Source organism: Bufo bufo, chromosome 3 (assembly GCF_905171765.1).
Source record: "Bufo bufo chromosome 3, aBufBuf1.1, whole genome shotgun sequence".
NCBI lineage: Eukaryota > Metazoa > Chordata > Amphibia > Anura > Bufonidae > Bufo > Bufo bufo.
The window spans coordinates 556051221-556064115 of NC_053391.1; positions in this window are offsets into that span (position 1 = coordinate 556051221).

Consider the following 12895-nt stretch of genomic DNA (forward strand, 5'->3'; position numbering starts at 1 on the left):
TCCCAAGATTAGGACGGCCATCAGCAGGAGGATCCCCATCTTTGGGTGTCAGAACTTTCTTGCAGTGAGAAACGTGTATCCAGTTAGGCTTTCCTTAAACCTTTACTGCTGTATGAGTAGTCAACAGGACTTGGAAAGGACCATCAAATCTGGGATCCAGGCCTTTCCTCACATGTCTTTTTATCACTATCCAGTCTCCTGGTGGCAGACTGTGTGTTCCTTCTACTGAATGTGGAAGGAAAGCAAGCACTCGTTTATGGGTGTGCTCAAGCCTCTTTGTGAGGGCCCGCATGTATCTTGTTAGGCTATCATAGTTCATTTGCAACTGTTGTGGAAAATACAATCCTAATCTGGGGGCGCTTCCAAACAGAATCTCAAATGGGGATAATCCTGTCTGATTCAATAACTTCAGGGACACCATACCTGAACACCAGTTCACTGACCAGCTTCTTTGCTGTGTTCTTTGCATTTGCCTTTGCTACTGGGAAGGCTTCCGGCCACCCTGAAAAGAGATCAACACACACAAGGACAAATTCATATACTCCTACCTTAGGCAGTTGTATATAGTCTATCTGCAGTCTCTGGAACTGGTAAAGTGGCCTGGCGGGTGCTTGCTTAGAGTCTTCACCACTTGACCGGGATTGTTCAATGCACAGACAATACATTCTTGTACAAACCGAGCGGCTACTGTAAAAAATCCTGGAACAATCCACCCTGCATTAACCACACTTACCATGGCACCTTTTGATAGGTGAGTGGGCCCGTGGGCCTCCTGAGCCATAGCTGGGTATAGAGGGTGCAGTAGACAAATTTTGTCCTTGTTTCTCCAAATTTCATGTTCATCAGGGTTGCCCCTTGTTTTGCCCAAAGTAATTTTTCCTCCTTGTTCGAGCATTCTTTGAAATGTACTTACTGAAATGTCCTCAGGTCTCAAGGCTCTCAGCAGGGTGGTGTCAGCATTTAGTGGCTGAAGTGCAGCTTGTTTGGCTGCCTTGTCTGCTCGATCATTGCCTTTTGCTTCCACCGTGGTACACCTTGTATGAGCCTTCACCTTAATAATAGCAACCTCGTCTGGTAATAACAGAGAGTTTATAAGTTCAGGTACAGAGTCTTTATGTTTAATTGGCTGGCCTGCTGATGTTAGAAAGTCTCTAGCCTGCCATATGGGTCCATAGTCATGTGCAATACCAAAAGCATACCTTGAGTCCGTGTAGATGTTCACCTTCTTCCCCTTGGCCAATTTACATGCCTCAGTGAATGTCTTCAGCTCCACCTCTTGCGCTGACATGTGAGGTGGGAGTGGTTTAGCTATCCCTACCTCATGCTGTGTGACCACTGCATATCCAGTGTGGAACCGGACATCCTCTCCCATGAACCTGCTTCCATCTACAAAATAATCAAAATCAGGGCTATCAAGGGGGTTTTCATGTACATGATTAAATCCTGACGTTTCTCGTTGCATTAATTGTACACAGTCATGGGGGTCATGTTCCATCATGTCATTTAGGAGGCTGCTGTACCTTCTATGCCCCCTTCCCCCATTTCTTAATCTGTGATTGGTAACAAAGTAGCAGGAGTCAGAGTAGTACACCTTGTGAAAGAAATGTTAGCGGGCATAAGGAGTGCACATTGGAGTCCGAGTTGCCTGGCCATAGAAATATGCTTAGGGTGAACCTGTGTTAATATGCCCTGTATGTCATGAGGTGTTTGTACAATCACCGGGTAATCGAACACAATTTCAGAGGCTTTTTCTATCATTGCCTGCACTGCCGCTACCGCCCTGACACAGGAGGGGGCGCCTATGGCGACAGGATCTAATCTGGCTAAAATGTATGCCACTGGCCTCTGGCGGTCACCATGTTTCTGAGTCAGTACAGCTGTGCTGTGACCCTGCATTTCTGAGCAGAACAGGTTAAACTCCTCGTCATATTTTGGAATACCCAGGGCTGGGGCCGAGGTTATGCACAGCTTCAATGTATGGAAATTATTCACTGCCTCTTCTGTAAGGTGAAATGGGTCAGATGACAGACAATCATACAGAGGCTGCATTAACATGGAGGCATGTCTAATCCAGGGGCGACAGTATGACACCAGCCCCCAAAACACCTGTAAGCTTTGTGCTCTTTTGGGCACTTGTATCCTTTCAAAAGCCTCCTTTCTTTCTGGGGTTAAGTGGCGAGCTCCGTGGCAGAGGCAGTGCCTTAGAAATACAACCTTGTTTTTATAAAACTGCAGCTTCTGCTTTGAGGCTTTACACCAGTTCCGATGCAGGAAAATTAAGAGATATAGTTACCTCACAGCAAGTCTCATTGTCTTGTTATTTTCTCTTATTATTGTAGACCTAGTACTCGCTATCACACATTCCATTGTCGTGATGTCACCCCCCTTGCAGCTGAAGCCCCTGCAGTCTCCCCTCATACTCAGCTTTCCGTCTCCATATGTTCTCTATCTCAGCAAACAGAGTTCCTACGGGTTCTACAACATATTTGACTGCAGCCCCTGAATTATTTTTCATGTCCAGTTCTAACCCTTTTGCAGCAGCAATCAATTGTGGCAGTGTAGTGACTCACCATTCAGGTTTACAGGCTTTTTAACTTGGCTTGCAGAGCAGGTCCCGAGCCTTCCATAAATGCTGATGTAAACAATTTCTCACCCATTGGTCCAGTCTGATCCCAACCCATGTCAGTCCAAATGGTCCACAGTCCAGCTGCATACGTCTCTACTGTCTTTTTCCTACTCTCTCTCTCTCACTATTTGTCTGGCAGTTTTCCTCTTTTGCTCCCCGGAATTGCTTGGAATGGTCCCCAAGGTCGGTCTCAGTCCAATCCCAGGATTTGGGTCTGGCTCACAAGGCACTTGAACACCCCAAATCCTGAATTACATAATTTGCCGGCCGGGCTTCCCCTAGGTTCTCCTCCCTCGGATTATAATCCTTCTGGTACAACCTAGTTAAAAAGTACGCCTAGGTCCTTCTCCTTCATGGCTTTTCCATCAGTGAATTAGAGCCAAGACCAGGTGCAAATCTTTCCCTAAAGGTCCATTCAGATGTCCGCAATTTGGGTCCAGATCCGTTCTGCAATTTTGCGGAACTGGTGCGGACCCATTTATTTTCAATGGGGCCGGAACGGATGCAGACAGCACACTATGTGCTGTCCGCATTTCCAGATCCGCAATTCCTTTCCCGAAAAAAATAGAACATGTCCTATTCTTGTCCACAACTGCGGAGAAGAAAAGGCTTTTTCTATTATAGTGACGGCGACGTGTGGTCCGCGAAATGCTGAACGCACATTGGCGGTGTCCATATTTTGCGGATCCGCAAAACACCTACGGACGTCTAAATGGACCCTTATACCTGACTGTATAGGCTCCACTCCTGGTTTTAGCTCACAATCACTGATAGAAATCTATGATCAAACACAGTGTTAATAAGGCCCTATCTGGTATGAATTACTTATCCTCAGGTGAGGTAATCAATATTTACAGTTCCAGAGCACCCATTTAATATAATTTTATCCAGATCCATGTATGACAAAATATTACTGCCACATTACCTCACAATAAATTTCCTCCTATACCTCTCATATTGGTTTCCGCTCTTTTCTTTTTTTAAATCAGATGTTTCTTTATTAACAATTTTCAGTCATTGTTTGTAACATTAACATTACAATCTTTTTCCTTTTTTTTTTGTAGACAGTAGACATGTATTTTATCAGTCATATATACAATATAATATATATCTTTATGAAGCATATATCTACAAAGGACATGACATTAATCTACATACAAATTCAAGTATCAAGGACCATTTCCAATGTGGAATAAATGTCTTCCATAAACAAATAACCCCAAACTCCCACCCCCCTCCCAAACCCTACAAGAGCAGGACACATTTATAACATCCTTCCTTTTATTATTACTCCTGGGGTGTCGGCCCCACTATACTCAATAGTCAAACCGTCTCCTAGTAACAAGTTTCAACATCTATATGTTTACAAAACATTTCCCTCCAGCATCCATTTCTTCATACAGACCGCCTTATAGTTCCACATAAACCAATTTCCAACAGGCTTCTATACATGCACCACACCCCTACTACCATTTGTGCCTCCCCCCCTTTTGAGATTCAGCTTCAATATTATAACTATCCTCCAACTTCACTTCACTGCCCTTTTTCATATAAAAACTCCTTGTAAGCGCCAACCGAGGAGCTGCAGCCCCAGAATTATCAATCCAGCTGCCCCAGATCGCTTCAAATTTGGGACAAACATTTCCTTTTTTTGATATACTCCCCTTTCGAAGCGAATCACTACATTTAGTCTAGCAACTTATTCCGATATATCAGGGGGTATGGGCTGGTCCACTTTGCTGCTAACGTTTTCCTAGCTTGATATAGCATCCTCTCTATTCCAGTTATTATAACCGATTGTAGATTATTTTCTGGTATCCAAGCCCAGTACACATACTTTGGGTTCAATTTAAGATTAGCACTATACACCTTGTTCACTAGATGCAGTACCCGCCTTCCAGTAGGATGTCAGTGATGAGCACGACCATAACATGTGCAATAGATCAGCCTCAGCCACTCCCACACTTCGGACAAGCAGGGCTGTCTCTGTATCCTATTTTATATAAAAACATTGGGGTCTTATATACCCTGTGTATTAAGTACAGGTGAGACAACCGTGCTGCCTCACTAAGGGATAAGTAGGGGTAAGTTCCACTACCTCCACCCACTGCTCATCTGTAAGTTCACCTAGATCTTTTTCCCATTGGCGTCTACTTGTTAGTGGATACCCCTTAAAGAAAGTCCTCCAATAGGGCTTGATATACCATGGAGATTGCTCCCTTTACTGATCCAGCAGCAACCACTATATTTAATATCTGATTTGATATAAATGTCACCGGTGCTATCCTAGATTGAGCTTCCAAAGCATGTCTAAGTTGCAGATATCGATAAAACTGTGAAGCGGGCAGCCCAAATTCAGAGCACAATTGTTGATATTGCTTTAAGATTCCACTAGAATAAATGTGACCTAGATTCCATACCCCTTAGTATTCCATTGAGAGAATCCAGTTAGGTCAGCCAATTCTGGAGTGCGGGATTATGCCATATAGGCGAGATGCTCATTAACCCCGTGATCCCTAAAATATTCCTTGCCTTATTCCATACTCTCCTCATAAGTATCAGGGTCGGGATATTTCCCACATTTCCTTTTATTTCTCCTTCAATAGCTACCAGCGGGGGAGACCTATTTGAAACCCATCTTATCAACCGACCACTCTTCCCTCCCATATCATCTATTGTCCCCCACCCTTTAAAATGCTGCAATTGGGCCGATAGGAAGTATAACATGGGATTGGGTAGTGCCAGGCCCCCAGCTTCCTTATTCCTTTGTAGAATTTCGTATCTTATTCTACCTCTATTATTTTTCCATATAAAAAAACGGAACAGTTGTTGTATTTTATAGAAATGATGCATTGGGATCCATATGGGGGAATTATGTAAAATATAAAGCAACTGGGGCATAAATATCATTTTTTAATAAATTACTCTACCGATCATGGAAAGAGGCAATCTATGCCAGACAGCAACCTTCTCTTTAAATCTCCCTAACAGGGGTAATAGGTTATTAGGAATGTAGTCTGCAGGGTTCATTGATACAGTTACTCCAAGGTATTTAAAAGAACGCACCACCTTTAGTTCAGCGAAAGTAGCATGAGTGGTATGTATTTGAGAAGATATTGGGAGAATTACTGATTTATCCCAGTTTATAAGAAGTCCAGATTGGTCACCAAACTGCGATACTACAGAGATTATAGAGTCTATGGAGTCTACTAGATTACCTACATAGATTAGCATATCATCTGCGTATAGGGATACATGTTCCTCACCAGAGCCCCTCACCAGTCCTCTCATCAATGAAGTAGATCGCAAAATGCATGCCAATGGTTCAATTGCTATTGCAAATAGCAAGGGAGACAACGGACAGCCTTGTCTCGTCCCCCTTTCCAATGCAACTGTGGGTGATAATTGACCATTCACTCTAATTCTGGCTCTAGGCTCGCAGTATATAAGCTTGACCCACCTCAAAAAACCTGTTCCAAAGCCCATCCGAGGTCATAACCGCCCACAGATACTCCACTCGACACTGTCAAAAGCTTTGGCAGCATCGAGTGAGACCACCGCAGCGCTACTATCCTGACTTTCCTTTCCTCCAATTGTAGGTTTAAAAATAAGCGCCTAAGATCAACGCCGTGGATTTTCCAGGCATGAACCCAGACTGATCATCATGAATAATAGATTGAATGACCCTACTCAGTCGATTAGCCAGAACCTTGGCCAGAATTTTCACATCTACAGTCAAGAGTGAGATGGGGCCTATATGAGTCACAAGTGAGGGATCTTTACCTGGCTTAGGTATCACCACAACTATAGCTTCTCTCATGGAACAGGGTAACCTACCTTCGTGGTATGCGTCTTTAAATACTGTTAAAAGATGTGGAAGTAGTAGCTCCCTATGCTTTTTATAGAATTCCCCAGGGAGGCCATCCCCACCAGGTGCTTTTTCATTGGGCATGGAAGTCAACGCCATCTCCAGTTCTTCCAGGGTTATGTCTTCTTCAAGAAGTGAGCTATTTTCCATAGACAAGACAGGAATATTAATTTTCTCAAGGTAACCATCTCTATCGGATCTAGTAGTGACCAATCTGGACTTATACACCTCCCTAAAGTGAGCATAAAATTCTCCCAGGATATTTTCGTCCCCTGTTACTATTTGTCCGTCAGTTCCTCTAAGTGAGGCTATACAGGACGGACCATTCTGTGCTCTAGTCACTGTAGCTAACAGGTGCCCCGCACTTTCCCCTTCAGCAAAGTATTTCTGGGTCATAAATAAACGTTTATCATCTGCTTTAGTTTGTATATGATCCCTTAAAAGCTTCTGGGCTTCCTTCCACTGTGTTTCATTAAGCAACGTAGGTTGTTCTATATATCTAGCCTCTAATTGCGTAACTCTATCAGATAGCTCCCTGTCCAGAAGACGACTCTTGGATTTCCTAACACTAATGCGCTTAATGTACAGCCCTCTGACATACGCTTTCAGGGTATCCCACACCACCGCTCCTGATGCCGAGCCTATGTTGATATGGTTTCCGCTCTTTAATTGATTTGGTAAATTACTTTTGTTGCAGATTTGGTGTGGAAGCAGTGAAAATCAGGCAGAAACATAAATTACACTGCCATGTACAGGGGTGCACACCCATGTGACCCACAGATAGAACTGAATGAGGGAGGAATGACTGTGGTAGCGATCATTACTCCCCATCTACATTGCTCTATTTCAAGTTGCCGCAAAAAAATTGTTGATTGGTGCTCGTTTGCATTGGCCTATTAAACGAGCACCAATTGACTTTTTGTGGCCCCTTGAAATAGAGCAATGTGACAATGCGGCCTCCAGACCAAAAAGATTGAACATCCCTTCATGGCGTATACCCTTGTAAAATCCTCAGCTATTAGTGGTGACATTTATTCAGATGACTTTAGCGGCCTCTAGTGGACAAAATCTCTTGGACTGGTCCAGGAATGCACTGGATTTGTAAAGTGCTTCTTGTATAATCAGTTCCCATGATCCAGCAGAGCCCACGGTCTGGAACCGTCATATCGACGGTCAACCTATTTTAATGATTTTATGGGCAGGTTCGGTGAAGTCATGTCACTGTCATTCTTTAATCGCCAGGCTTCCTTGATGGTCCAGAAACTTTATTATATTAAGCAGCTTAGATCTACAAGCTGCTTACAGATCTAAGCTTTGGAGAATATCCCATTTACCAGGGAGACGTAAGGACAGTGGTTGTTTTAATAGGTGAAATATAGCCGATAGACACTTCTACCAGCACTGAGGCGGCTGTATAGTGCTGAATTCACAGATGGATTAGAGTGCTCGGTTCACCTTCCAGGTTTTCTGTAAGAATATTGTGTGTTATATCACATTACTGCTCAGATGAGACTGTTTCAGTGAATTAGTCTTAAAGGGGTTGTCTCTCTTCAGCAAATGGCATTTATCATGTAGACAACGTTAATACAAGGCATTTACAAATGTATTGTGATTGTCCATATTGCTTCCTTTGGCAGCGTGATCCATTTTTTCACTGCTTGTATCCATGGCTTCAACCACCCACACTAAGAAAAAAGCGCTAGCCTATGAGCACTCTTGCAGTCTTAGCCACCTGAGAGGCCAGTGCTTTTTTCCTATAGTGTGTAAGCATGGCCACCGCTGCTGGATTGCAGGGTGGTCGTAACCATGGAAATGAGCAGTGTACATTGTGATGGAAAAAATGAATCCAGCCAGCAAAGGAGACAATATGGAGAATCACAATACATTAGTAAGTGCCTTGTATTAACTTACTCTACATGATAAATGCCATTTGATGAAGTGAGACAACCCCTTTAAGGGTTTTGCTCATCCCTAAATCAGTATGAAGGCAGAAGCTTAGCTGATGTATACATGCATAAAAATGCATGACATCCTAAATCAGGGGTGAGCGATCTCTAGTAGCGCAACTGTTGTGAAACTACAACTCTCAGCATGCACACTTGCTCAGATGTACTTGGAAATCCCATAGAAGTGAACATAGCATGCTTGGCATTGTAGTTTTATAACAGCTGAAGTGCAGGAGGTTGCTGATCCCTGTCCTAGACTATAGAAAAATCAGTCTTATAATAAAAAAAATTCTAAGCTTGCAGCATGTCATCGCATTAGTGTATCACACTGCTAATACCAGATGGCACAGCAGTGTATCCGAACTTGCAACGGTTATCCTTCTGTTAAACCCAGGGGTCAGCAACCTCCAGCACCCCAGCTGTTGTAAAACTACAACTCCCAGTATGTTCCATTCACTTTTATAGGAGTTCTGAGAACTGCCAAGCAATTGTGCATGCTGGGAGATGCAGTTTAACCACAGCTGGAGTGCCAAAGGTTGTTGATCTCTGTGCAAACCTATTCCAACGCTTTCAAAATGCTAGTTTAGTTACTCTTTAAGCCTTATTCACACATCAGTGTTTTGGTCAGTTATTTCCATCAATAATTGTGAGCCAAAACAAAGACTGGAGCCTCCACAGACATGAGGGAAAGATCTGCACCTGTTCTGTGTTAAGCCACGCTTAATTTTGGCTCACAATCACTGATGGAAATCACTGACGTGCGAATGAGGCATTAGTATTTGGTTGATATTTTTCATCTTCATTTGTAAGCCAATACCAACCTTTAAATTATACTTTCTCTGTAGATTCAGTTTCACCAGAAGGATGCCAAGTGTCCTTTTGGATCTGTCTGGCAGGTATGTGTCAGCATGTTTTGTTTTCCATGGAGTGACCCATTGTGTAAAAAATCCGTATGCCATCCATGTTTTTTTTTGCAGATCCATTGCAACAATGCCTAAACCGGACAATAGGACTTGGTCTATTTTTTTTACAGAACGGACATACTGATGCGGACAGCACATGGTGTGCTGTATGCATTTTTTGCGGACCCATTGAAATGGGTCCTATCCGCATCCTATCCGGAAAAAAATAAAATAAAAAGACACGGAAACAAACGTTTGTGTGCACACAAACGTTGTTTGTTTCTGTTGAGGAAGGGTTGAGACATATGCATGCATGTATGTATAATATATACACAAACAGAAATGGGCGCATTATAGGATGCGCACATATGCCCTTAGGCTGGGTTCACACCTGAGCGTTTTACAGCACGTTCCTACGCGCTGTAAAACGCTCAGCAGGCAAAAACCAAATGTTTCCCTATGGGCATGGTTCTCACCTGAGCGTTTTACAGCATGTACGAACGCGCTGTAAAACGCCCTACGCCCCAAGACGTACAGGAGCTTCTTTGGGGCATATTGTCACGCGTAAGTCATTGTACGCTTCTGTGGTCAATAGCAAGAACGCGCGTATCGAATACGCTCAGGTCTGAACCCAGCCTTAGTATTCCATAGGGGCTCATTGTGGCCCCTGTGGGGAATGTGCCCCCTTATCTGTTCATTTTTATATATGTCATATGTCCCCTAAATATGTGCACCTTTAAACATATCCCCCTCCATAGGCCCCATTGATGGGAAAATGTCCCTTGGTTCACCTGAAACCAGAGGTATCAGTGTGAATGTGCCCCAAGCATTCGCACTGATGCCATCTGGTTAATTGCATCAGAATGACTGGACAAGAGTCCGGTCATCCTGCATGCTTCAAAGAACTCTGATTCAATAGAATCGGAGCCCTTTGTATTAATTATCTCCAGCGCTGCTGGAGATAATTATGCATAATAGGAAGAGGGGAGAAACCTCCTCCCCATCTATTATGCACATTCCGGCAGCGCGATTACTATCGCACTGCCCAGAATGCAAAGTGCTACAGGCGGGAGATCAAATGCTTCTCCCGCCTGTCAGCAAGTGGCGTGGGCTGGCGCAATGACATCTCACTGCGCCGGCCCACGTGTCCTTGACGGTGGCGCGCACCAGTGCGGGCCACCAGACATCAATGGCCTGCCCCAGTGCAGGGCCTGCCGAAGAGCTGAGCCACCCCCCCCCCCCCCAAAGAACCCCTGGACAACGAGCATAATCCCAGGAGGGCTGAGTATCACCCCCCACTATCCCACCAACAATTAACCCCTACTGGCCCTATCCCACCAACGATCCTGATTAACCCCTACCTGCCCATATTCCCCCCTCAACCACCTATCCCTGCATGAGCATCCCTACTCCCCTTTCTTGCATTACCCCTTTTACGCCTGCATTAACCCCTGCAGTGCCACCATTAACCCTTTGTTACTAGTAGGGATAGTTTAGAGCCAGGTTGGGGGCTGATAACGTGTATGTGTATTAGTTAGAGTTTGTGGGTGGAATTTGGGATTGTGTTGTTAGTACTGTATTGTTAGTGTATTGCATGCATAGTGTACTGTAGGTGTTAATAAATATCTTGTATTATTTGTTAACTGTGTAACGTGTGGTTATTAGCGGTAGTTAGTTCAGTAAGGCGCATGCAGCTAGTGTGGCGATTAGTGCAAGGTAATAGTAGTATCTTTATTTAAGGTATAAATAGGCGGAGTCATCAGTAGACAACTTCTATTTATTATTGATATTTGCATAAATATTGGTAATTAATATTCCCCCTTAACAGTTTCCATGGCCGTTTGTTTTTTTTGCGGATAGGATGCGGACCCATTCATTCCAATTGGTCCGCAAACATGCGGACAGCACACCATGTGCTGTCCGCATCAGTATGTCCGTTGCCCCGCAAAAAAGTTTGTGAACAAGGATAGGCATTATTACAATGGGTCCGCAAAACAAAAACAAAAAAAAAACAAAAACAAAAAAAAAAAACGGATGCCATACGGAACGCCATTTTTTTGTGGATCCGCAACACACATACAGTGTGCGCATGTAGCCTTTAGGGTTGTTGCAGGTATCGAAATTTCAATACTTCTGTCCCGGTATCGATACGATACCGGGATTTCCATTTTTTCGATACTGGGCTGCGCTTCTGCGCAGTCTAGTATCTCTGAACATGAGAGCGCTGCTCTCAGCGCGCTCATGTTCTCTCAGCAGCACGGGGAGAAGGAAGCAGTCTCTCCCTCCCCCTGTGCTGCTGCCGCCGCTGCCACCAATGAGAAGAGAGGGGTGGAGGAGGGGCGGGCGCACTGCGCCATCAATGATAGTACTTTTCCTACACAGAGCCGCGCCCAGCGATGTCCCAGCACTCACCATTAGTCCTGGGCGCCGCTCCGTTTGCCCGCTGTGCCCCATTACTGTCTCCTCTCCTGCTCCACATGCTGATTACTATCGGAGGGATGGGGAGGAGACATCAGCTTCTCTAGTGGGCGTTCCTTCCTGCACTGCGATTGGACAGCGCTACAGCCAGGGAGAAGGAACGCCCACTAGTGAAGCTGATGTCTCCTCCCCATCCCTCCGATAGTAATCAGCATGTGGAGCAGGAGAGGAGACAGTAATGGGGCACAGCGGGCGAACGGAGCGGCGCCCAGGAATAATAGTAAGTGCTGGGACATCGCTGGGCGCCGCTCTGTGTAGCCTAATACTGAAAGTCTGGACCCAGGAAAAGTAGACTTTAACCCATAATACAGGAGGCAGGTGCCGGTAGCAGAATCGCATTGCCGGCATCCTGCCCCTGACACCCGCCTCCTGTATTAAGGGGTAATTATCATTGGTGGTGCAGTGTGCCCCTTCTCCCCCCCCCCCCCCCTCAACCCCGCATCCCATTAAAATCATTGGTGCCGGCCCCTCTCTACCACCCCAGTATTAAAATCATTGGTGGCAGTGGCCACAAGGTCCTCTCCCCTCCCCCTCATTGGTGGTGCAGTGGCAGCTTCTGATCGGAGCCCCAGCTGTGTAAGCCTGGGGCTCCGATCAGTTGCCATGGCAGCCAGGACGCTACTGAAGCCCTGGCTGCCATGGTAACATCCGTGATGCTGTGTGCACAGAATAGGACAAGGGATGAAAAGATCCCAGGTTCTGGCCCCTAGGGGGGGGAATCGTTATTAAATAAAAAGTGTAAAAAAAAAAAAAAGGAAAAAAATACCCCACCAACATATGAAGTATGAATCACCCCCTTTTCCCAATTTCACATATAAAATGTATAAATAATAAACATATTACATATTGCCACGTCAGAAAAGTCCAAACTATTAAAATATAAAAAAAAAAATCTATGCGGTGAACGCCAGAACAGAAAAAATAAAAAAATACTGCGCGATTCGCCATTTTTTAAAATGCAGAATGCATGTGGCTTTTTTTTTTTTCACGTGGTATCGAATGGTATCGAGTATCGCAATACTTTTTCATGGTATCGAATCCGAATAAAAAAATTGGTATCGCAACAACTCTAGTA